Consider the following 23,207-nt stretch of genomic DNA (forward strand, 5'->3'; position numbering starts at 1 on the left):
TCACATTCCTTACAATTTTCTTTTCTATCTTAATAGTACTAATCATTTGCTTTGTTTACTGTCTTCTCAATTAAAATGCATGTGCCCTGAGAGTTTGTTTTCCTTACTGTTGTATTTTAGCACCTAACATCTAGAACATGGTGTGCACTTAATAATTATCACTCACTGAATGAAAAAGTAAATGACGTTCCCAATATCTCCACATTTTTAGAAAACCAGATATTGAAGTGGTGACATTTTATATACCGAAGATAATAATTCAAAAACACAGTGTTAAAGGTGTTAAGTAACTCTTTTGAACCCAAACCATAAAAATACAATTTCAAACAGATTTCACTTCATTTAACATTTGTCAGATAAAGTACACCGCCCAGAATTATAAAAATAATTGCTTTATAAATTAAGATAGTTCACAATTTTTGGTACAATTTTAGGTTTTTTTCTTCCTTTGCGTTTCATTTCTGATGATTCAAGCCCTTGATAACATGGAAAATACCAGAAGAAGAATACAGTGTACTGAGTGGAAATGAGGGATCAAAGTTAGAACCTAATAAGCTTCCAGGTCTCACAAGGTTACAGCACCTTTATTATGTCTTTCAATAATCACTAGCAATGAAAATACTACTGTAACCAAGAAACAATGGCATGAATTTAAAAAGTCGAAGAACAATTTTTTGTCCAAATTTAAAGAAAAATAAATCCTGTACCACAGAGCAAAACTCAGTGCTCTCTTCCCTAAGCCTATTCTTAGGGCCTACGAGATTCTAAAAATCCACCTAAAACTCTTAAGGTAAAGATTCCTAAAGAGAATGTTTATGAAAGTTCAGTCTCATTAGTAACACTCGTAAAGATTACCCAATGATGGAAACCAAATTCAGTTTCATTTACAGTTATTTCCTAAAAGAGAAATGAGCCAGCGTTAGTGTTGGAAGAAGTCTAAAGGAAGAGAAGAAAGCTGGACAGTCAGTAAATTCCCCAACTAGACGTCACTTTGAAATAAAATTTTTGGGATTCAAGCCTTATTAAGAATGGAGAGAATTTCGCAATTTTTCCAGCATCAGCTCTGAATGCATCCCAGTAGGCTGTGGGGAGTAGAAAATTCTGAATCATTGACTGAAGAGGCAGTGGAAAGATCGCAACACCTAGAAAAAGTTACGCTGCTAGAGTACACACTTTCAAAAGTAGCTACACCAAAGACCTTTCCTCTTTTTCATAGCTAAAATAATTTTTGTATTCAAAAACTTTCTTCTCCTAACCCTTGCATTTATTCAAATTAAAAACTGTAATTACTAAGTCCTCATACGAGAAAGTCGACATGTACACAAATGCAATTTGTATTCTCATCCAGAAGCAGTTCCCCACTTTGCTCCACCTTGTATGGACATATCATCATGAGTTGCTGGTCTTTCACCACACACACACACACACACACACACACACACGCACGCACGCACGCACGTACTCACGCACACTTAGTATGCAGTAAAGACTTAAATTTCTTGGGGATAGACTGATAGGTTCCCCATCTGGATGAGCACCCACCACTCGGCATCCGGTCGCTGTCTTAGTTCTGCCCTGTGCTTAGCCACTGACGTTGGGTTTTGTTTTCTGTTTCCACTTTACTCTGACTCTAGCATGAGATGTAACTTGTGTCTCCCAAACAGTGATTCTCCATTACTTCAATGTCCCCACAATGTCTTCAACACAACACTGGATCAAGAAAAACAGACCCATGTTTTTGTAAGTCCTATATCCTTCCATCTAATACATACTTTAAAAACTTTTTAAAATTGAGACAGGTGTGGTAGTGTATGTAATCACAGCACTCAGAGGCTGAGGCAAGAGGATTGCCATGGGTTGGAGTTCAACCTGCAGTTCAAAGGTAGCCTGAACTACATAATGAGGTCCTGTCTCAAAAAAGAAAATAACAACAATTTTTTGAGGAGTGCACAAAATGGAAATACCTGAATCATATTAATGATTCCGTTTTTAATTTATTTAAGGATCTCCAAACTAGGAACAGTGGTATACATCTGTAATTCGAGATCAACCTGGGCAACCCAGTGAGTTAAACACCAGCCTGTTCTATATAGCAAAACTCTGTCTCAAAAAAAAAAAGAAAAAGAACCTCCAAACTACTTTCCACAATGAGTATGCAAATCTACATTCCACCAAGAGTGTGCTAAGGTTCCTTATCCTTCAGTCTTGCCAACACTTGATACCTGTTATGTTCTTGATAACAGCATTCTAATAGGAGCGAGATCATATTTCATTATGGTTTTGATTTGCATTGTCCTGATGACTGATAATTTGAACATCTTTTTCAGATACTTCTTGGCAATTTTTATTCTCCTTCGAGAAATGTCTGTTCAAGTTCTTTGCTCACTTTTGATTAGATTACTTGGGCTTTTTTTCTATTTTGATATGTGACTCCCTTTTACTTTTTGGATATTAATCCATATCTGATACGTTGTTTCCAAATATTTTCTCTCAGGCTATGAATGGCAGTGTCGGCCTGCTGACTTCTCCTTTGTTCTGCAGACACTTTTCTTTGTTGCTGTGTTGTTAAATTTTTGTTTTTATTGGTGTATGTTTGTAATATGTGATGACTGCATTTTTTATGAGGAGTGGGGACCCATACATATTTTAATTCTTTCTTTCATTTTTAAGATTCTGTTCTTTTAATTGATGTAATCCCATTTGTTCATTTTTGCTTTTGATGGAATATTTTTTAAAAATTTAGAAAGTCCAAATCAAAGTCTACTACCTGAATGTATTTTTCTGGGAGCCTTACATTTTTAGAATCTAGGTTTATAAACTTTGACGTTACTTTTGTGTCTAATAGGGGCTCAGTTTCATTATTCTACATGTGGATAGCCAGTTTTCCCAACACAATTTCCTAGTTCAGTGGTAAAGTATTTGCCTAAGATTTACAAGGCCCTAAATTTGCCCCATCACTGTAAAAACCAGGACCTAAAATTGTTACCAATTCATAAACTCACAGTTCTGCAGGTCAGAAATCCAGGTAGGTGTCACTGCATTCTCTACTAAGGGTCTCACCAGGCTGAAATCAAGATGTTGGTCAGCCTGGGTTTTAACCTGAAGGCTCTGGGGAAGCATCTACTTCCAAACTCACTCCATTTATTGTCTGAATTCATTTTCACACACTTGCAGAACGGAAGCCCCTGGTCCCTGTTAGCTGTCAGGTCAGATCTCTTCTCAGCTCCAAAAGGCCACCCACACTCCTTAGCATGTTTCTCCTATCTTCCCAGTTAACAATGGGGTGTCAAATGTGCCTGCTGTTTCGAATCTCTTTGATATCTGCTAAGGTTTGGACCTGCTTAAAGCATGTCCAACAAAGGTTCATATGTAGCAGGTTTAGTCCCTAGTGTAGCAGTATTAGGACATGAGGGGTACTTAAAAGGTGGGGGATCCTGGGAAGCCTTTAGTTCAAGCAAGGTTGGGGCTGGGGATTTAGCTCAGTGACATAAGCGCCTGCCTTGCAAGCAGGCAGTCGTGAGTTTGATCCCTGGTACCGATAAAAAAAAAAAAAAAAAGAATTACTGGAGATCAAGCAAGGTTATGCCTCAGAGGGCACCGTGGGACCTTCCTCCCTCTCTCTGGCTTCCTGTTTCTAAAGATAATCTTTCTCACTTACACACAGTCCTGCTGTGATGTAATGCAGTCAAGAGAGCCCTTAACCAAGCTGAGCACCAGGATTCCTCAAATTATGAGCTCTTTTATTTATAATGTCACCCTGCCTTAGTTATTTCGTTATAGTCAGGCAAAAAAAGAAAAATGACCACCTTCACTTCTACTTCCTTCCCGACTGCCACCAGCAGGAGAGAGTTCTGCTTTTAAGGGCTAATGTGCTTATAATGGTCCCACTGGATAAAGCAAGATAATCTCCTTATCTTAAGGTCAATTGTGCTATATAATGGAAGGTGAGAAAAATATTTCTTTTCTCAATTCTCATAGGCTCTGAACTGGGACACATTTCTGCTAACAAAGCGCAGATCAATATGAAAAAACAAGCAGTTTTAATAACACATGCTATGTGTCACACAGGAGAGAAGCAACTTGCTGGAAAATAACTTTCAGCTGTGGCTTGAGAGACTCTCTCTTAAATATTTTAAAATAAGCAATAAATCCTAGAGTGACAAGACAAAGGAGCAATAAATTTCAAACTGTGGAGGCAAGGAAAGTTCGTGAAGGTCATAAAGTCTGCTCTCCCTTCTCTGAGGTCCTCGGCTGTCACCTCTGGGCTGAGAAGCAGCTGCCTCCAGTAAGGGAGGATTTGCTGCTCAGCCCTAGGTGAGAAAGCGGTGGAGAGGGAGACCTTTTGCTGTGTGAATCCCTATCTTGCCATCCAGCAGTGAGAGGGAAAGCAAAAGGACTCCCTGCTTTTTAAATTATCTTTAGCTACATAATCCTCCATATTTCGGGAAGAAATAATTTGGTTTCCTCTGTTATGACATAGAGATCTCTCATCACATTCCCTGCTCCGTGACAACTTAGACTTAGAAATTTCACCTTTACAAATTCTGTCTAGCATTGGACTTTAACCGAATACACTGTTGAAATCTATCCATTTACATGCACTGCCTATGTGGTATATATTTTTCTACACTGAGACTTTGCTTTTCCCCAAGGATGGTATACTTTGAAAAATCAGGAATCTGTAGATAGTCATGAATTTTAGAGAAGTGCATCTTTGAGGCAAGTAAGAAACTATTTTTCCCATTTTAGACTTAAGCACCTAAACCAAAATATTTTAAGATTTGTGCAAGACTCCATGGCTCCTGGTGGCAGAAAGAGAACAAAATTTTGTTGCTGTTCTTCACAGCATTAATACATTTAAACAAGGCTTTATTCTTGTCTGAGATTTCTCCAAAGCTGTTGGAAATCCTGCAGCCATCTCTAAGTGCTTAGCTGCTGAGTTGTTCAAGTACAAACCAGCATCTCCTGCAACCAGCCAGAGTCAGACTGTCTATGTATTTATATGGAGAAATCTCCAAAACATACTGTTTAGTGACCCCCAAAGCAAGAGGTTGTTGCAAAGAAGGATACATACCATGCTAGCTTTTCAGGGAAAAGTAAAGTAAGTGGAAATAGAAATTTCTGCATATGCTTGTGTATCCATTAAAAAGTGCTGAGAAAATGGCAAGAGACTAATTAAAATGATTACTATTTTGGGGGGTCTTTTTCTTTTTTATTGGTACCGGGGATTAAACTCACAACTGCCTGCTTGCAAGGCAGGCGCTTATGCTGCTGAGCTAAATCCCCAGCCCCTATTACTACTTTTTTAGAGCAGAAAAAAATGGTAGATGGAGAAAGGGATGAGATTAACATTATTTAGATTTATTAAATTTTGTTTTTATTTTTACCTCAAAGCATTATTTAATTAATTTTTAAAGGGTCAAAATACAAAATTAAGATTTATCTACATCATCCATTGAAAAGATTGGCACCACTTATTTCTATGAAATAAATCTCATTTGAGAAGACAGAAAAAAAGTGTTGATGACAACAAGAACGTGCTTCATCCACCCAAACAAACGAAACGTGTCTGCCAGTGACTGAGGACCACCGGCTCCCAGCTAAGCAGAAAGCAACCAGGGCACAGGTGGTGCTCTGAAGATCAGTCTTTCGAAGAGACTGATTTATATTCCCCTCTCGTTCATGTATAGACCCCAGCAACCCAACAGAGAGGCAAGCCTCTGACAGGAGAAAAGATGCCGATGCGATTGCCTTTCTCAGCTGGGCCAAGGTTTTACTCCCCTAGCTTCAGATTCACACCATTTTACTTTTACATTTGCATCCTTTTGCATTTATATCGTTTACACTTGTTAGGAGATCTGTGCTCCCTTTTATGTTAATTGGAATCGGCTGCTTTGGGCTCTGACACAGACATTCAGCACTAACAGTCAATTGCTCTCCCTCAGCCATCTGGCAAAAGAGTTGAAACCAGCAATTTTCTGAGTCAGAATTAGACTTCTGAAAATGAATGTGCACATCGGCAAACCCCCCTAGAAGAGCAGAATGAAAGAAGGAGCAGGTAGTCGGATGAGCGAGTGGATCTCAATGAGGAGGACCTGCCATACTTGAGCTACCTGACACCACCACCAGGCTCCCAGTGTGCGGAGCTGGGATTAGCTGTGTCTCTCCCACACCTCCTATCCTGAATGGTAGGAGCAGCCCCAGCTATGGCCCCTCGCCCTCCTTTCAGACAAGTGCTCCCTTAAATATCCTCACCTTAGTGCATGAGTGGCTCCTGTGACTTCAGCAAGGACTTTAGGCTTTGGCGTAGCATCTTCTGGTTCTCCGTGCTCTTTGACTCTTCGTCTCCCTTCCCTTCTGTGTTTCCTGGCTTTATCTCCTTTTCATGGTGATGTTCCCTCACCTTCCTTTCGGAGCCCATTTTACCCCAGTTACTCTCCTGTTTGCAGTCTGACACATTTTTATGCCTAAAGTCTCATGCAAGTTAGATCTTAAGAGGGAGGACTCATGCCAGACCCTTTCCCACCCTGGCTCATTTTTTTTTAATTGGGCTCATTCCAGGTTTCACGGAGGGGCACCAAACTTCCTTCACATCAAGGTAGCAACAACTCTGTGCTTGGCTGTCACTCCCTACTCCCCAACTGACATCTCCTGCCGAAGCCTCCTCCCAAAACCAGGGCAGAGCACATCAGACGCAGACACACTAGTGTCAGTAGCTCCAAAGCCATGTATTAGTGAGTCAAAAATTTATTTTCTTCCAGATCAAAGGCTGTGTGATCCCTAAATCTTCCACACATTTATGACCATGCCTGTAGTCTCTTTTGGCCCATTCTCTAGGTAGAAATTGCAAATAAACACACTAGAGCACATCAGGTTAATCCCGAGCTGCATCTGCATGCAGTTATGCCTGCCCAAGCTTTGCTCCCACTAAGCAAATAGGCCCCACTCTCACCTTCTTCCATCTTTGAGGCCCTCTCGCTCCATCTTAACTCTGGTCTTGGTGTCCACGTCAGCAGAAGGGAAGGCTGTTGTGACTGAAAGAGAACATACAAAAACTGTGTAGCTCAAGATCCGGGCAGTGTGCTCTTTCCTCCCGTATGTACCCTCTCCTTTCTGTTTCTCACTGTATTCTAAACATTTTTAACAAATGACATAACTCTAGCATATTCTTTAGATCTGTGAACCTTTTTCTTCTGTAACTCTGTGAAAACTTGCCTGTCATGGTACTGGCAGGGTACCATCATGTTGGGGTTCAGCAAGTGACACCCCTAGTTATGATGCTTCAACATGCTGAGCAAGCCAGCAACCACAAGGCCTCTGTGACTTTTCCCACTCTCCTGTTTTTCAAACTGATTTGTCTCCCGAACTGCAGAATGAGGCTTTCTCTAAATTCCCCTCTGTATCTAAAGACCAGATTACCAAAGAGGAACACAGTTGCCTTTGATGTTCTTACTAAAATTTCACTAACCAAGGAAGGTTAAACTCATATCACAGAGAAACGGATTGAAATCAACCACCAAACCAGTGCCCTGAAGAACTTTGTCCCTGCCTGTCATCTTTCACTTAGGCCTATGTTTAGCAGTTTTTCACAACTGAAACTTGAAATAAATCATTATAAAAGTGAAAGCTTCATTTTGCCTCTCACTTAGTCCAAGGATGAGTAGTCCCATTGCTTTGGGTCTACCGGAGCTCATCATGATAGGAGGATGTGGCACAGTACCCTCCCCTGAGAGAGACGAGGGTTTCATAATCATCCCTTTTGGGATGCCCTCCCACTGGGCCCACATCAAAGCTTCCACCACCTCCCAGAGCACCAAACGGGGAACCAAGCCTTTACCATATGGACTTTTGGGAGACACTCCAGACCCAAACTATAGCAGGGCCCACTCAATTCGCCTGAAGTTCATTTACTCTCCCTCTAAAAGAACTCTCCATCCCTTGTGCATGTGTGGGCACGCGCGCACATGTGTACACACACACACACACACACACACACACACCCCAATCTCCTCTCCCCTGGGAAAGGGTATGTAAGCCTCAACCATCTGGCCTTCTTTGAGTTCTTTGAGTTCATATTTTGTGTGGTTCCCGTGCACATACACATGTTAAATTTGTAAGCATTTTCACCTGTGAATCTGTCTATTTTTGAAAGCCTTAAAAACTCAAACCTTTGGAAGAAGAGGGAGAAATTCTCTTTGCCTCTACAGTTACATTAAAGTTGTTTCCCACAAGATAACATTTCACTGGCTGGTCTCTTCTATGAAATGTCTTTTCATCTCTCTATTTCTCCTTGTGATTGCAAGTTACTGCTCTTTTGTTAAGTTTTCAGATTTCCCTTTGTACTTTTATAATCCAAAAAATAATTGTTTTTTGAAAGAGTAAAATGATCCACAGTTATTAAAGTCCAAGTACTAAGCCTTGGTAAGCACGATCCAGACTAATCCCCTGAGGATGACACAGTGGAAAGGACAGTCATCAAGTTTGGCTTCTTACCTTCTTTTGGAGACTTCCCACTGTCATCAGGTCTTGATGACTTATCTGCAGACCTCACACAACTCTAAGGCACAGCACTGGCTTAGTGCTGGGTTCATGCTGCTACTATCTATTGCAATTAAGGGTGAAAACAGTTGGGGAAAAGCTATAGGTGACAGCTGTAGCAATCTCTGGCACAGGGAACAGCTCACACTGTGTAGCTCTCTTTTAAACTGCCTTCCTTAAGTTGATGTATTTATTCTCCAAACTAAGTCCAATGTTACTAAATTTCTTCAGAGACCATCACAGATCTCTCCATGCCTTTCCTGAGGTTCCAAATTCAGGCCCACTTGATTTAATTTGGAGCATCTATAATATCACGATCTTTGTATAGATCATTGCAGAGGGTCTTTTTCTGGTATTTTCCTTTTTCATTCTCAAAGGGTAACCATAATTTCAAAGGATGCAAAATGGCAGTTCATGCTATGCCAATGCCAAACAATTAAGAAACTTCACATTTAAATACACCCCCGATTTCTTGGTTATTTTGAAAAATGAGAGCTCAGGATTGGCAGTCTCCTCTGACAGTAAGAGCCTGGCATCTTTAGACAAGGCCAGGCCATTGCCTAGCCCCCAACCACACCTGACTGCTTCATTCATTTTCATGTCTTGCATGGCTGAACTGTTAGTTATAGTATCTCCGGCCACTACCTTATTTTTTACCCTAAGTACTATCCACTTCTTATCCATTCTCTCTAACATAGAGACTTCATGTGGCCTAATTCCCCTCCCCAGGTTCCTGCTTTTTGTCCAAGGTCTTTGATACTTATCTGCCTCTCCATCTTTCCATGCCTTATTTCCTATGCACACAAAGCTGCTTGTTCTTGGTCTATGCATGTTTCTTCAGACCTCTGTCTGACCTTGACCAGTTCTGTAATTACTCTCCCTTAGACGAATATGTGTCCTGACATCCAGAACTGCAGGATGCCTAGGGAATTACCTTTTGGTGTTCTTATGTTCACTTTCAGCTTTTTAACAAAGAGGTCACCGCATCAACTTGGCAAACACTGTCAGAACCCCAGAAGCTTCTTTAAGAACTAGTCAGGTATTTCAGTAGCCTAGCTCTAAACCCCTCAGGCCTGCGACCTGTGCATTCAGGTACCAAACACCTGAGGTTCAACAAAGCCCTGAGAAAATAATGAAATAAAACGGCTTGACCTTCAGGTGTAAGATCTCTCCTTTCCTTCCCAGCCTGTAGCTGTTTCAGATTATTTTTATCATTTTTCAAAGCAACAACGTTTATTTCCTCTGCTTCAGTGAGCTGTGCAGATGCAAGGTCTAGAAGGAATATTTAGTGGTCGCCATGGTTACCATTAGTCATATGAAGTTATAGCTTGTGTGCTGATTCCTCTCTTCACAGCTGTAAAAAGAAAGCATGCTCCAAAGCCAGCTTGCTGGGGCTCTGAAGTCTTTAATTCCATAAGGCATTCAGTTCCTCTGATAATTTATCTTGATGTGTGAGTTTAATTCACACTTTTAAAGATACAGGCCAATGTAGTTTCATAGGCTATGAAAACTAAAAGGGAATTTAGAGATCATTTAGCTTCAGCCTCTTATCTTATAAATAAGAAAACTGAAGCCCAGGAAAATAAAGGGACTTAATCCTGCAGAGTAACTCGATTAAAGTCATCAAAGGAGGCCTAATTAGTCAATACTGGGTCCAGGGCTCCTTCTATATCTCCTACATCTTACCTTCTAAATGAACCAGAAACTCAGTCACGTAAAGCTCTAGGAACCACAAGCACTCCCCCAGTTCTACATGAGGCAGTGAAATCTGATTCAGCACAGAGGCACCAAACTTCCTAAAATCGAACTAGAACCAAAGCCCACACATGGTCTCTAAAACTAGGCTTGGAATATCTCCTGAGTTTTAAGATTAGTTAAGACCAGATGGTATAAGCAGTCATTATTTCTGCTAGTGATGACAAGTTTTCTGAAGTGTGGCACCCCAAAAGCACTGTGTTTCTGCCTTCTTGTATCTTGTTGCTCCAGCCTCTGGGCTATGTTCAGTCAAGCTGGGGACTATGGCTCTTACTGAATTGCTTGATTCAGTAAAAGTAAAAGTATATAGAAAATATCTTAAACAAAAGGTGCTCTGAGATCTCCTCACTCTCTAGTGAGCAACTTTTTGAGTGGCTACTTGATCTTTCCAAAGCCATTTCCCATAAATTCTCCGATCCAACTATTTTCAACTTGAATTATAATAGATATAATTCCAAGTAAGGCTTTCTATTTTAGGAGCTCAATATTTAGCTAGTTTTTGGCCTAATTCACTTCAACATTAGATGATCCACACACAGAGTTCTTCACAGATCTTTCTTGTACATACCATTCCTCACTAAAAGGAACCAGTTCTTCTCAAAGGCAAGGGCTAAAACAAAGAATTACAAAAGAAGCTTTTTACTAAAAAGTTAAAAAGTGCTCAAAAAATGAGGACTTGTGTCCAAAGGACTCAGGGCAAGCTATCAGGATATTCACTGGTCAAATTTGGGGCAATTTTAGCTTCAAAGTGGCAGTATGATTATAATTTACCTAATAAAATAAGAATCCATTAATTCAAATACATAAGGTAGAAGGACAAACACAGTACAATGCTAGCTAACATAAACAGATGATATAAAAGTTGATAAGTCACTTTTTGAAGAAAACACTTTGATAATAACTCACTCAAGCAAGATTCGTCAGTAGATACTAAAACTATTAGAAAAAATACAGACAGCACAGGACATGAACTCATCTTAATATGTCTCTACACAGATTGCAAAGAGAAATGGTAATTTTACAGCGGAAACACCTGGCATTTATCACCTTCTCCCTTGCAGCCAAAGTTAATGCCATCAACAGCCCATGCATCTTGAGGGGAGACACTACAGGAACACATCAGCATCGCGGGGTGCCTGACCACTACAGCAGCTGGATTTCATCATGAGAAAACTTGAAGCAAACTGAAATTTTTTAAAAAAACATTCCTACCAAATACCTGGCCTATTTTAATTTGAAAAAATGTTGATGTCATGAAAAAGAAAACTGAGGAACTGTTGCAAATCAAAAAATACTAAAGAAATATGACAACTAAAAGTAATCACTGGTCCTGGAGGGAATTATGGTTTAGAGAGAAAACAAACTGATATAAAAACATTATTAGTATAATGTTTGAAATTTACATACTGTCTATGTATTAAATAAAAGCATTGTATCGATGGTAACTTCTGGAGTTTGATTATTACACTAGGGATCTATCAGAGATAAAAGGATATGATGAAATTAACATTCAGTGGGGGAAAGCAAAATCGTAAAAGAGGCAAAATGTTAAAAGGATTGAATCTAGATGGTATAGAGAGGTAGGCTTTTGTATTGTTCTTAAAATATGTGTAACTTTGAAATGGTTTCAACAGTAAAAATTTGAAAGCTGTCTTTAGTTTCAAGGGGTTTATGTGTAAGTAGCAGGTAAACACAGTTCATATGTAGATAATCATTAATCTATACCTTGAATTTCTAGCAAAAGATACATGGAGATTTATCCTCTAAGAAAACATTGAATAGCATTGATGTTTATACACATAGTTTACATGCTATGGAAAATCGTATTTTCTAAGTACAGTACAACCATATCAGCAGACATCCCTGCTTCATATTTTCCTCTTAAAATGTTAACAGCCTCCACCAAGTCACAGGGTATATTTTTCTTCTTCAAGAACCCTAGAAGGCCTTTGACTACCTTCACTACTATATTGCTATAGGGAAGACATAGCTCATGAATTCTGAGGCAAAGTTATAAAGAAAGAGTATTAAAAATTCTGCCTTGTCTCTGTTGGAGACCACTACAAAGCAGCTCTGAGCAGGACTTAAAATTAACTAATGGGCTTTCTACGTTTATCTGTGAGTCCGTCCTAGGCCTCGGCCCCTTGCCTGGCAATGCGAGCTGATTCATAGTAAGTGAGCCTCTGTGATTCACTGGTCCTGGCTGAGGCCTGTAGCAGCCTCCGAGGCCAGAGATACCTCAAAGGGCAAGATGAGGCCACAGCTGAAGACACCTTGGCTTCAACACTAATTAAGTAAATAGAGACACAACTGAAGGAGTTTCACTCCTGCAGTCTCACTCCTACCATAAATGTCATCCAGGGGATAAGAAGGTTCTCCTAAATTGGCATAATTTACTACATGGAGAAGTCTTTGAAATGGCTCCCAAGGTCCTGCTCATTTCCCATGCTTTCCTCAGTTTCCCCACCTTTGTTTTGAACCTAATATATATGGGTGATCCAGAGAAGTCTTTGTCTTAGCCCTCAGAGTCTCGAGCCCAGCTAAAGGGTTTTGACCCTCTTGGAGCCCTAAAATCATAACACTTGTCTCATTTTATTTAAGCCTCTGCTGTACACTTGGGAGATTGGAGATCTAGGTCAGGACCTGATAGTCTCTTTGGTTGATTGTTTTGGAGATGATAAGAAATGACAATGCAAAAAATGCAACAGAAGCACAGGGCTTCATGAAGACATTCCCAAGACCTTTACCTGCTACTGGGACTCAGTCTAGAGGAGCTCTTAACAGTCCTACACAGTCACACCAAACAGGCAGCCACCCTATCTTACCTTTGTCAGATACAAGTGCAATCTACTGCTTGTGTTTTGTTCTAAAAAACTTAATTACATGCCTTGATAATGAAACTGACTAACAAAATAGGCATTTTTTGGTCTAAGACTTTAAACCAAAGGTATTTTTGCAAATATCACATGAAACTACATTTAAGGCATTCGGTCTGTGATCCTGGTGCTGATAAAGATGACAACTGATTCGGCACATATTTTTTTCTGTGTAGTAAAAGCTTGCCAGTTTGGTGCCTTTCTTGATGTTTCCAGAATTCCTTTCGTTATATACCTTGTTCATTCCAGGTATGCAATCACCATATAAGAAATAAAAACAACAAGATTTTCTTTTCAGTACTTTATTTCTTCTTGCTTTCTGAAATCTTTCAGTTCTGTAAGACACAGTAATTCTTTATTCTTCAAATAGGATGTGAAAGACCCTCACAAACTTTTCCCTTCCTTGAGCATTTTTAACATTCAAAATTCTATTATTTAGCTGATATGGATATATATATATATATATATATATATATATATATATATATTCTGTTGTATCATTAAAAACTGTAAGTTATTTGATAAGGGTCTATTATGTGTTGCTGAAATATTGTCCCTAAACTCCCATGTGCACCCAGAACAATCTTACACGAGTAGTATTTATTATATTAATAAATACTTGCCAACTTACTAATGATTCTAAAGTACTATTATCTTATTTATATGAATAACTTTTAATTATCTATAAATGACATTTGAAGAAAAATGTAAGTCTCCTCCACCCTAGTCAAAGAGGCTGACCTGGTGAGTGATGCATTACAAAGAGATGTCCTTGGTCCTGCTGACCCAGAGGTACCTCATCACTGCATCACTGGGTACCTCCCCTTCCCTCCCTCCCTCTTAACCTCACATTGAAGATAAACTAGGTAGATTCTGTGTCTTCTCTTCTCTCTTTTAAATTGGTATGAAGTATGGGAGAAATACTCTAATTCTCTTATTGTCTATAAATTTTAATTAAGGCAGTTTAAATTCAGTCAGACAAGTTAAACTTTTTCAGACTATAAAAAGATCCCAGCATTAACATTTCTGATCAGGGATACCTAAACATGAAATTTATGTACCACATGAAATTTATCTACTGTTTACTATTGTAAATTTAGGAAAGAATAACAACTTTACCTCCCCAATGATTCAAGTAACTGTAGCATTTATTAAAAATGAAAAAAGATATTAGAAAACTAAAGGAGTAACCCCTATCTTGCAGGGAAAAAGAAGATGCTCAATCTCTGGAGATGTATGCTGGCATATAACACCAGTTCATGGTTTATAAGTGAATTATGTCACCCTTGAGACAAGAAACTATCTCTTGAGCCAGCCAGGTAAATTTCCATGTCATTTGAAAAGACAAGGAAGTCAGTGGAAACCTTGAACAATAAAAATAGGAGTTCAGCCCCTGACTGAAAACCATGACCCTATATTCAGTGTTTAGGTCACAGCTTTGAATACTACCCAAAATACCTTTGGCATAACAGGGATGTCAACTGGGGAAGAAGACACAGCAAAGGATTAAGAAGAGAGACCAAGGATACAAAATTTTGGTCATTCTCAAAAGGCAAGATCCTACCCCAGGGCATGAATTTTAATTCCATACAAAGCCCTCAGTGCTGACACTAAATGCGTTCAGATAACTACTTGGCCAGTAATCTACACCAAATCCCCATGCTCCAGTGATTCATTTTGAAAAGCTCCTAAACAAGCACCAACTTGGGGATCACTGACACTGATTCTATGAGATTGAGAAATGAAAATACTTTAGAGCTACTAATCACTGGGCAGAACTTGGGGTGAGGTCATGTTTGGAAACAGGAGATGAACCAATAGGAAAGATTAATGGGGTTTTAGAAAAAGCAAATTTAAACAATGTGCTCATGAATGTGGAGTAATTGTAAGCCAATCAAAAATACATGGCTGTTTTTTAACCTTGTGTTTCAGGCCACCCTGTGAGACAGCAGAATCTTACCACCATACTACCTTACTGGCTCTCCTAAGCCAACGATGGTTGCTAAAGAAAGTCACAGTCTCAATGCTCTCTCCACTAGGAGGAAAAAGAAGAGGAGGAGGAGGGAGGTCAATGAGGATTCAGTGCTAAAGAAGCACTGTGAATTTCAGTGATTTTAAAAAATCCTATACTTCTGGGCATGGTAGTACACACCTGCAATCCTATTACTCAAGAGGTTAGGCAGGAGCATCACTGTGAGTTTGAGGCCAGCCTGAGCTATGAAATGAGTTTGAACTAAGCCTGAGCTGCATAGTGAAACCTTGTCTGAAAAAAAATCATATAATCTGCCTTTCACTAAAATCTTTAGTAGTGTCATACATCTGGCATGATCATTTTTATAAAATATTGATTCACTGAGATTTTGACAAAGCAGAGTCAGTCACAGTTAAAGAACAGTGAAAAAAGACAAGTGTCTCAAGCAATGATAAGCAATCTTAAGCTTTATGACACAAGTGACTCAATCTGAGAGTTAAGAGTAGATGTGGAAGTTAAGAAAGTTGATTCACATTGCTACTTCTCCAGGATGCCTGGAAATAACATGAGAGGCTGAAAATCCACATTATATTGTTTTGTTGCCTTTCTTTTATTAAACCCAATAACTGTTTTCATTTGCCTATAATTTTTCTCTATGGCACTCATTAAAACTATTGCCATTTTGCATAAAGAAACAAGTTAATCTTTTATTTTTCATATGGCCAATCAATGAAAGTTTTCCAATGGGGTTTATCGCTTTATGCATTTCCTGGGCAAGAATTACAAAAGTTCTATATGTAGGATTCTTGGGGTCTAGAAGAACATTTGCTAAATCTTAAAGTCAGCACATAGAATTTTTTCTCTTAATCTCAACAGTTGGCAGGTTGATGGTTTAAGACAAAATGCAAAGCAAGAGGCACAGAGGCACTCTCATTTCTCTGTGCTCAAGCCACACATGGGATCAAGAGTTATTTTTATTTGGAGAATTAGACAAGGTACAGCTCTAGAAACATCCCATAAGGGTACAGTGCAATTAACCACTAAATAGAGTGGTTTGGACTCTATTAAAGCCGCTGCTGCAAAAGAGGCAGCTACACACACACACACACACACACACACACACACACACACTCCATGTCTAGGACTAGGGAAGACAGGAAGTTAACAGAGCCAGATCCTCTGAGGCTGTCTAAAGAGATTCTCCCACAAAACACCAACCTCTGAAACATTAGAGGGAAACCCTAGGTGCACAAATGAAAAGGAACTTGTCCCATTCACATTGTTGCGAAGAACAGAGTGACACTGTGAGGGGCTTTGGAGCCAGCATAGTCAGGAAATGCCATACCTCTCTAACATTCCGTGGTTACAGGCTTCTAGTTCTACCTGGGCCAACGAGAGATGCAGAGACTCTCCTGGGCACCTGAGGATACACTTGAAACCACTAGGGCTGGTAGCAGTGGATCAGCAACCGTTCCAGGTGGCCTCTCTCTGGGGCTGGTGGAAACAACTGGCTGGATCAGAGTCGTGGTTCCAGCCAAACACCCCGAGATGGACTGTGATGCCAGGGAGATGGAACATTCTGAGAAGAATGAGGAAGGTATCAGCCTCTCAAGCGTGGCAGCCAGGCAGTCTGCTTAGAGCAAGACAGGCGTGCATCAGAGGCAGGCTGAAGGAGGGAGGGGGACTGAGGATGAGAGAAGGGCTCTGGGGAGCTTTCCCCATCTGTAATAGTGCAAAAGGCTGCACTGCCATGGGCTGCTATGACCACAACCTACAAGAGTTGTCAAACTAATTCGGGCCCACGTGGTTAGTAAAAAGCAGTGAAGAAAATAAGCCAAACATCCTCTTTCATTTTAAATACAATGATGCAAAATGCGAAGAAGATTTGTACAATTTTTCATCAGTTTAGCATACATCACATACTAGATACTATGCTAAGCGCAGTAATTTTTTTACATTATCCAACTGGAAAGCAGATTCTAGCACTATGAAGTAATTCTCCCCGTTTCTCCTTGCCCCGTCTAAGTTACCATATCTCTGTTTCTAAAACCTGCCTGATCCCATGACACTGGTTTTCCTCATCAAAGTACAGCCTCCAGTCTTAATCTTTGCAGTGATAAACTTTCTATCATCTGGCTATGTAATACTGGTATCAGAAAGGCCTTTAAGTATCTTGAGGTCCTTCTTTTTTCATTTGAACCTTAAAGGAATAGAAGTCCACAACCTCCAAGGTCCCTTCTGAAACAGAGAGCAGCCAGCTCAGAGCTATGTCTCCACAAGGTAATTAGAAACAGGGATTCTTCCATTCTGGAAGGAGAAAGAACATTAACCAGTGGATCATGAAAACTCACCCAGGCAACACGGAGCTTGTCACGCTCCGTGATTAAATGAATGGGGGGAGTTTGCACGTCCAGCAAAAATCCTGCGCTGGTCTGCAATAAAACATTCCCCCAAGAGGGGAAGTGAAATCACATGATTTATGAATTGCTAGAAATGGCATTCCTCTCATGTTTCTATAGAGCACCCCAGTGTTATAATTAAGGCACACAGTGGGGAGCCTCTGATCACTGCTAACTAAATGAATTCTGATGTGCTTGGATCAGTAAAAAACTATGATCATATGACAGTTCTGATTTTTAGTGTTCCCACTTGATCAAATCAACAGCAGTTTCCCTCTGCTTGGCTTTGATTATCTAATTAGAGCCTAATTTCTGAGCTTTTTATGGATAACTAACCATCTACTCCAAGTATGATTTTTTTTCCTTACCTAAAAGATATCCTTTCATATGTATCCATGCTCCCAGAAAACTAAGTAAGGTGAAAAGAGAGCATAATTCTGTACACGGAGCTGAGAGTGACCCATGGAAAATCACTTGATTGTAGCCTACAATCATAGTAAGCCATGGACAAGATGGAAAATGTGGAAGTTTTCCTAAGTTCCAAATAATTTGTCTAGAATCCTATAATTGTATTGAAAAATATACCTGGAGAAGCCATTTCAGCTCTGCAATTTACTAGGATTTGACCTTGGGCAGGCTATGGAATTACATTGAACTTTATTTATTCGCCTAAGAAAAGCCATAATCAATAACAATTACACAAAATTAGTGTAACGATATAATACACTTATTTATGTTAAACTCTAGCAATAGTCTGTCATATCTTCCTAATAAAAGTAACAAGCATGATTCGTTATATAGCCACTGTCTGCCAGGCTAAGAACTTCATATATATGAGATTTAGAAGTCATATCGATCCTGCAAGATGAGTCCTGTTTATTAACCGTGTCAGACTGAAGAAGAGATTGAGGCACAAAGAGGCAAAACCAGTGGCCCAAGGTCCTTCTTCTGGTAAACAGACCTGGGATGGCTATTGTGTCTTGTCATTTTCACATGCATCGTGATAGATGCATATCATAAATGTCTAATTTGAAATCTATATTCCTCTTGGACAACAGTGAATTCATTTCAGGGAAAAAGGTATCATCAATGCAGAAAAATTTCCCTGATGATATGCTTGAGGGAAAAAAGAATTCAAAGTCCCCTTCATATCCTCCCATCAAGAATCATGTTTGCAGATGGCTTGATACGGAGAGAGTTAAAAAGATACAAAGATACAGGGCTGTGGGCACAGCTCTCAGCTGGGGCCCCAGAGCTGCTGATCCCCTAGATTCACACATTCCACAGTGGCCTCAGCATGAAGCAAGTAAACTGTCCTTATTTCTGTGGGAAGATTAGGAACTGAATTCATGGGCCAGTTTCTAAAGACAACTTAGTCATCAAGAAGGAAAAATATTTTACTCACTAATGTCAGAAATGGAATGCTGCTGCACAACCTGAGCTGAAAGAGGTTTTAAGTAAGGAAGTTCACAGACTGCTGCATCACCAGACTGCCATTTGGAAATCAGAGTCAACACCAAGGCAATCTTGCAACAAAATTCCTTTAAGAAATTTGAGATCTGTGAATTCTCTCATGCCTCACATCCCTTCACCTTCAATCACTGTCCCAAAGATAAGACTCATCTTTTCCAGTCCCAGCCACTGACACTAAACTAACATTTGGACAGGGAAAAAGCAAATGCCTCAATCCCCTATCCATTCCAAAATCCTTGTGCTGTCCCCTCTAAAACCCAATTTTCCAGGTATCAAAGTTTAGCGCACTTTCGACCTCCAGAAAGGGACTCTCCACCACCCCACTGAGCTCACACCTTGCCCTCCTGCTGCTCCATTCGTCTCTTTAGGGCAGTTTTAGGTCTTTCTACACTGGGACCTCAGAGACCAGTGTTCTCCTAGTATTCTGTTAAATTATTCTGTCCTCCACTCCACAGCTGAGCCCGCTAGTGTCTGATGAGCCCAAATGCCTTTCCCTTACTGTCACCAACCACCTCCCTCACATTTATCCCCAAACTTGAAACAGCACCTGATTCACATTCTCTTCTCCACACCCAGTTACAGTATCATCCTGGGTGATTTCAGAGCCCATTACATAGCCCCCAAAATGCCTTATTCCAGCTCCTCAGTCTCCTTACTCCAATAACCTTCAATTTTACTCCAATTCTGTCACCCACATGCATAACCACACCTTGAAACTTGTCATCCCACAGGATTGCTTCGGTGATGAAATCTTAACTCCACTATCCCACAGATTGACCACACAACCTACTTAAACTTCCTGTTCTCTCTGCTAGTTCTTTGGACTCGTTTTTCAAGTCCCTGACCCATTTTCCCGTGCATCTATTTTCCTCAATCAGTTCTTTTATGTCTTCACTTAACTTTTCAGCCTAAGATAGTTTCATTCTTTCTCATATTGATGTTTTTTTCATTTTCTTATTATATTTTGCTTCCTCCAAATGAGTCCACCAAACTTTTAAACTTGAACCATTCCTGCATCTGTCTCTTCTCTCTGATCTTTACTCACTAGCTAGGCAAAGCAGGAGGAAAATTGTACAACAAACCCATAATCTCCATCCCAGTTATTACCTCTACAAATATGTAGTGTCCACAGTTCTTCCTCTCCAACATTCTCCCCACTCATGGGAGATATTCTTAGGCCGACATTCACCAAGAAAAAAGAGGGATCAGGTAGGAATTCTGTCACCTTCTAGGGCCTCTCCTCCCTCCATTCATACAACCAAATTTCATCAGCATCTTTCTTAACCTCGTTCTCACCCAGCCCACCCACAGAATCCTTTCTCTTGCCCAAAACCTAGCCCTGCAGCCCTACTGACTTTTCCCCTTTCTCCTGCTTCTGTACAATGTTTAGTTCAAAGAAACTGTAAAATATCATGAACTGAATAAAAATGGAAACATAAAACTTGTGAGATACCACTAAATTATTACTCAGGGAAAACATTTCATTGATTTAACGTATTAGAAAAGATTTCAAATCAATGAACTCAGCTCTACTTTAATAAATTAGATTTAAACAGCACAAATGCTTCCCAAAATAAATGAAAGGGAGTTAATAAAATTAACAGAAATATAGTAGAGGAAATCATATCAAGTGTCCTTTCTCAAGAAAAACAAATAAGTAGAGTTACTTCTCCAGATAGATCAATCAAAAATGAAAAAGAAGCCAGTACTCAGGAGGCTGAGGCAGGAGGATGTTTCCAAGTTCAAGACCAGTTTGGGCTACAAAGTAAGCCCAAGACTAGCCTGAACTGCATAGTGAGACCTTGTCTCAAAAAAAAAAAAAAAAAAAAAGAAAAGAAAATGAGAAAAAGAGGAGACATAAATTACCAGTCTCAGCAATAAGAAGTAATTATTGAAAGATTTAAGATAGTATTATAAAGAACTTTATATCAATAATTTGACAATTTCAATGAAATAGAAAATTCCTTGAAAATTCAAACTGCCAAAGACTACTTTAAAAAATAAGTATAGGACCAGAGATATAGCTCAGTGTCATATAGTGCCTGGCAAGCACAGGATCATGAGTTCGATTCCTGGTACCAAAAAAAAGTTTTGTCATTAGCCATGTATTTACTAAAGAAACTGAATTTATAGTTTAAAGGGTTCAAATGGCTTGACTGGTGAATTCTTTCAAACATTTAAGAAAAAAATACTAATGCTATATGTAGAAATACAATTAATTTTTGTATACTTACTTTGATAAATTTAGTTATTTTTCCAATATATTTGTATGTTCTATTCCATACAAACACTTCCAGAAAATTGAAAAGAAAGTAATTTTTCTCTATCTGGAGTCCAAAATTATCATAATACTAAAACTTGATAGCAACATTACAATAAACACTATATTCCAATCATCTTCTTAAATATAAACGTTAATAGCCTCAACAAAACTCTATCAAATAAATCAACAATACATAAAAAGGGCAAAACAACACAACCAAGGAAAGAAGAAGGTTGGTCACATTCAATATGTGACTTATTCACAAAATAAAAAATATATGATCTTCTCAAAAGATGACACAAATATTTTTTCTAAGATTTTTCAAATTCAGAAAAAAATATTTAAACTGGTGTGGAGGCACACACCTGTAATCCTAGCACTCAGGGAGCTTAGGTAAGAATATCCTCATGAACTGGAGACCAGCCTGGACTACAAGGTGAGCTCAAGGCCAGCCGGAACTGCATAGTGAAACCCTGTCTCAAACAGACAAAACAAAACAAAACAAAAAAGCATTTGACAAAACCTCAAATCCATTCTTCACCCAAGTTTTCAGCATACTAGAAATTAATTTCCTCAACTTGACAAAAGGTGTCTATGAAAAGTCTAAGTATGATAACATCACACTGAATAGTGAATGATTCACTGATTTCCTCCTAAGATCATCAGAAACAAAGCTAGAATGTTTCCTCTTACCACTTCCTTTAAACATCACACTAGAGTCTAAAATTCTTTTACTAATCAGCAAAATAATGAAATAAAAATTATCCAAAGCAGAAAGGAGGTAAAATTGTCTTTATCAACAGGCAAAATGATCATCTGTGTGTGAAATCTGATGGAACCTACAATAATATTAGGAAAAAGAAATGATTTTATCCAGATTACAGGAGTCAAGTGTATTTCTATGTACAATAGTAGAAATGAGCAATCAGAAGTAAAACTTAAAATACAGTAGTACTTAATATCAAAAATTTCTAGAGACAAATCTGACAGAAGTTATAAAACAGTTATCTACTGATAATTATGCACTATTATTAAGAGACATTAAAAAACACCTGTTAGTAGAGATACAGTTAGTATATCCATGACTCAAAAACCTGACTACTTTTAACCAAGCATGGCAATGCATGCCTGTTATCCCAGTTACTTAAAAGACTGAAGCAGGAGAATCTCAAGTTTGAAGCCAGTCTGGACAACTTTGAAATGAAACAACATAAAATGAAATGATAAGATAAAATAAAGGGCTGAGGATGTAGCTCAGTGGTATAGCTCAGTGGTATATACAAGGTCCTGGGTCCAACTTCAATACTGAAAAACAAACCAAAAGCATTGACTATTTTTAAAATGGCAATTCTTCTCAGATTCAAAGGAATCCAAATCAATATTCTAACAGACTTTTTTTTTTTTTAGAAATTAACAAACTGATTCTAAAACTCATTTGGCTATGCAAAGTGTCTAGCATAACTAAAATAACTTTGAAGAAATAACGAAGCTGGAAGACAAGCATTACTTGATTTAAAATTTATTTTTAAGGTTACACTTGTCAAAACAGTGTGGTGTTGGCATAAAGACAGGCATGTAAATTAAGAGAAGTTCAGACATAAGCATTCTATGTATAGACAACTGGTTCTTTTTTTTTTTTTTTTTTTTTTTTTTTTTTTTTTTTTGTCTTTTTCGTTTTTATCAGTACCAGGGATCGAACTCACGACTGCACACTTGCAAGGCTGGCACTTACGCCGCTGAGCTAAATCCCCAGCCCCAGACAACTGGTTCTTAACAAAAACACAAAGAAAAGTGGTAAAAAAAAAAAAAAAAAGTCACCCTTGTCTATATAAATGGTGCTAAAACAACTGAATGTCTTATGTACCCTCCTATCATTTATGCAAATTAATTCAAAACTGATCATAGATCAAAAAGTAGAATTAAGACTGTTG

General features: G+C 38.9%; 1 long non-coding RNA gene across 6 annotated transcripts in view; it reads right to left on the minus strand.

Moving 5' to 3' along the window:
* LOC134477362 (uncharacterized) overlaps positions 1-23,207 on the minus strand; it is a 204,322-nt gene that overhangs the window by 6,727 nt on the left and 174,388 nt on the right. For all 6 annotated transcript variants that reach the window (XR_010049382.1, XR_010049384.1, XR_010049380.1 and 3 more), the window contains one exon: positions 6,953-7,034. This is a non-coding gene — a long non-coding RNA (uncharacterized LOC134477362). The remainder of the gene's footprint in view (positions 1-6,952; positions 7,035-23,207) is intronic.

This window comes from Cavia porcellus, unplaced genomic scaffold (assembly GCF_034190915.1).
Source record: "Cavia porcellus strain 051 isolate PalLab524CR breed Dunkin Hartley unplaced genomic scaffold, mCavPor4.1 scaffold_8, whole genome shotgun sequence".
NCBI classification, from domain to species: Eukaryota; Metazoa; Chordata; class Mammalia; order Rodentia; family Caviidae; genus Cavia; species Cavia porcellus.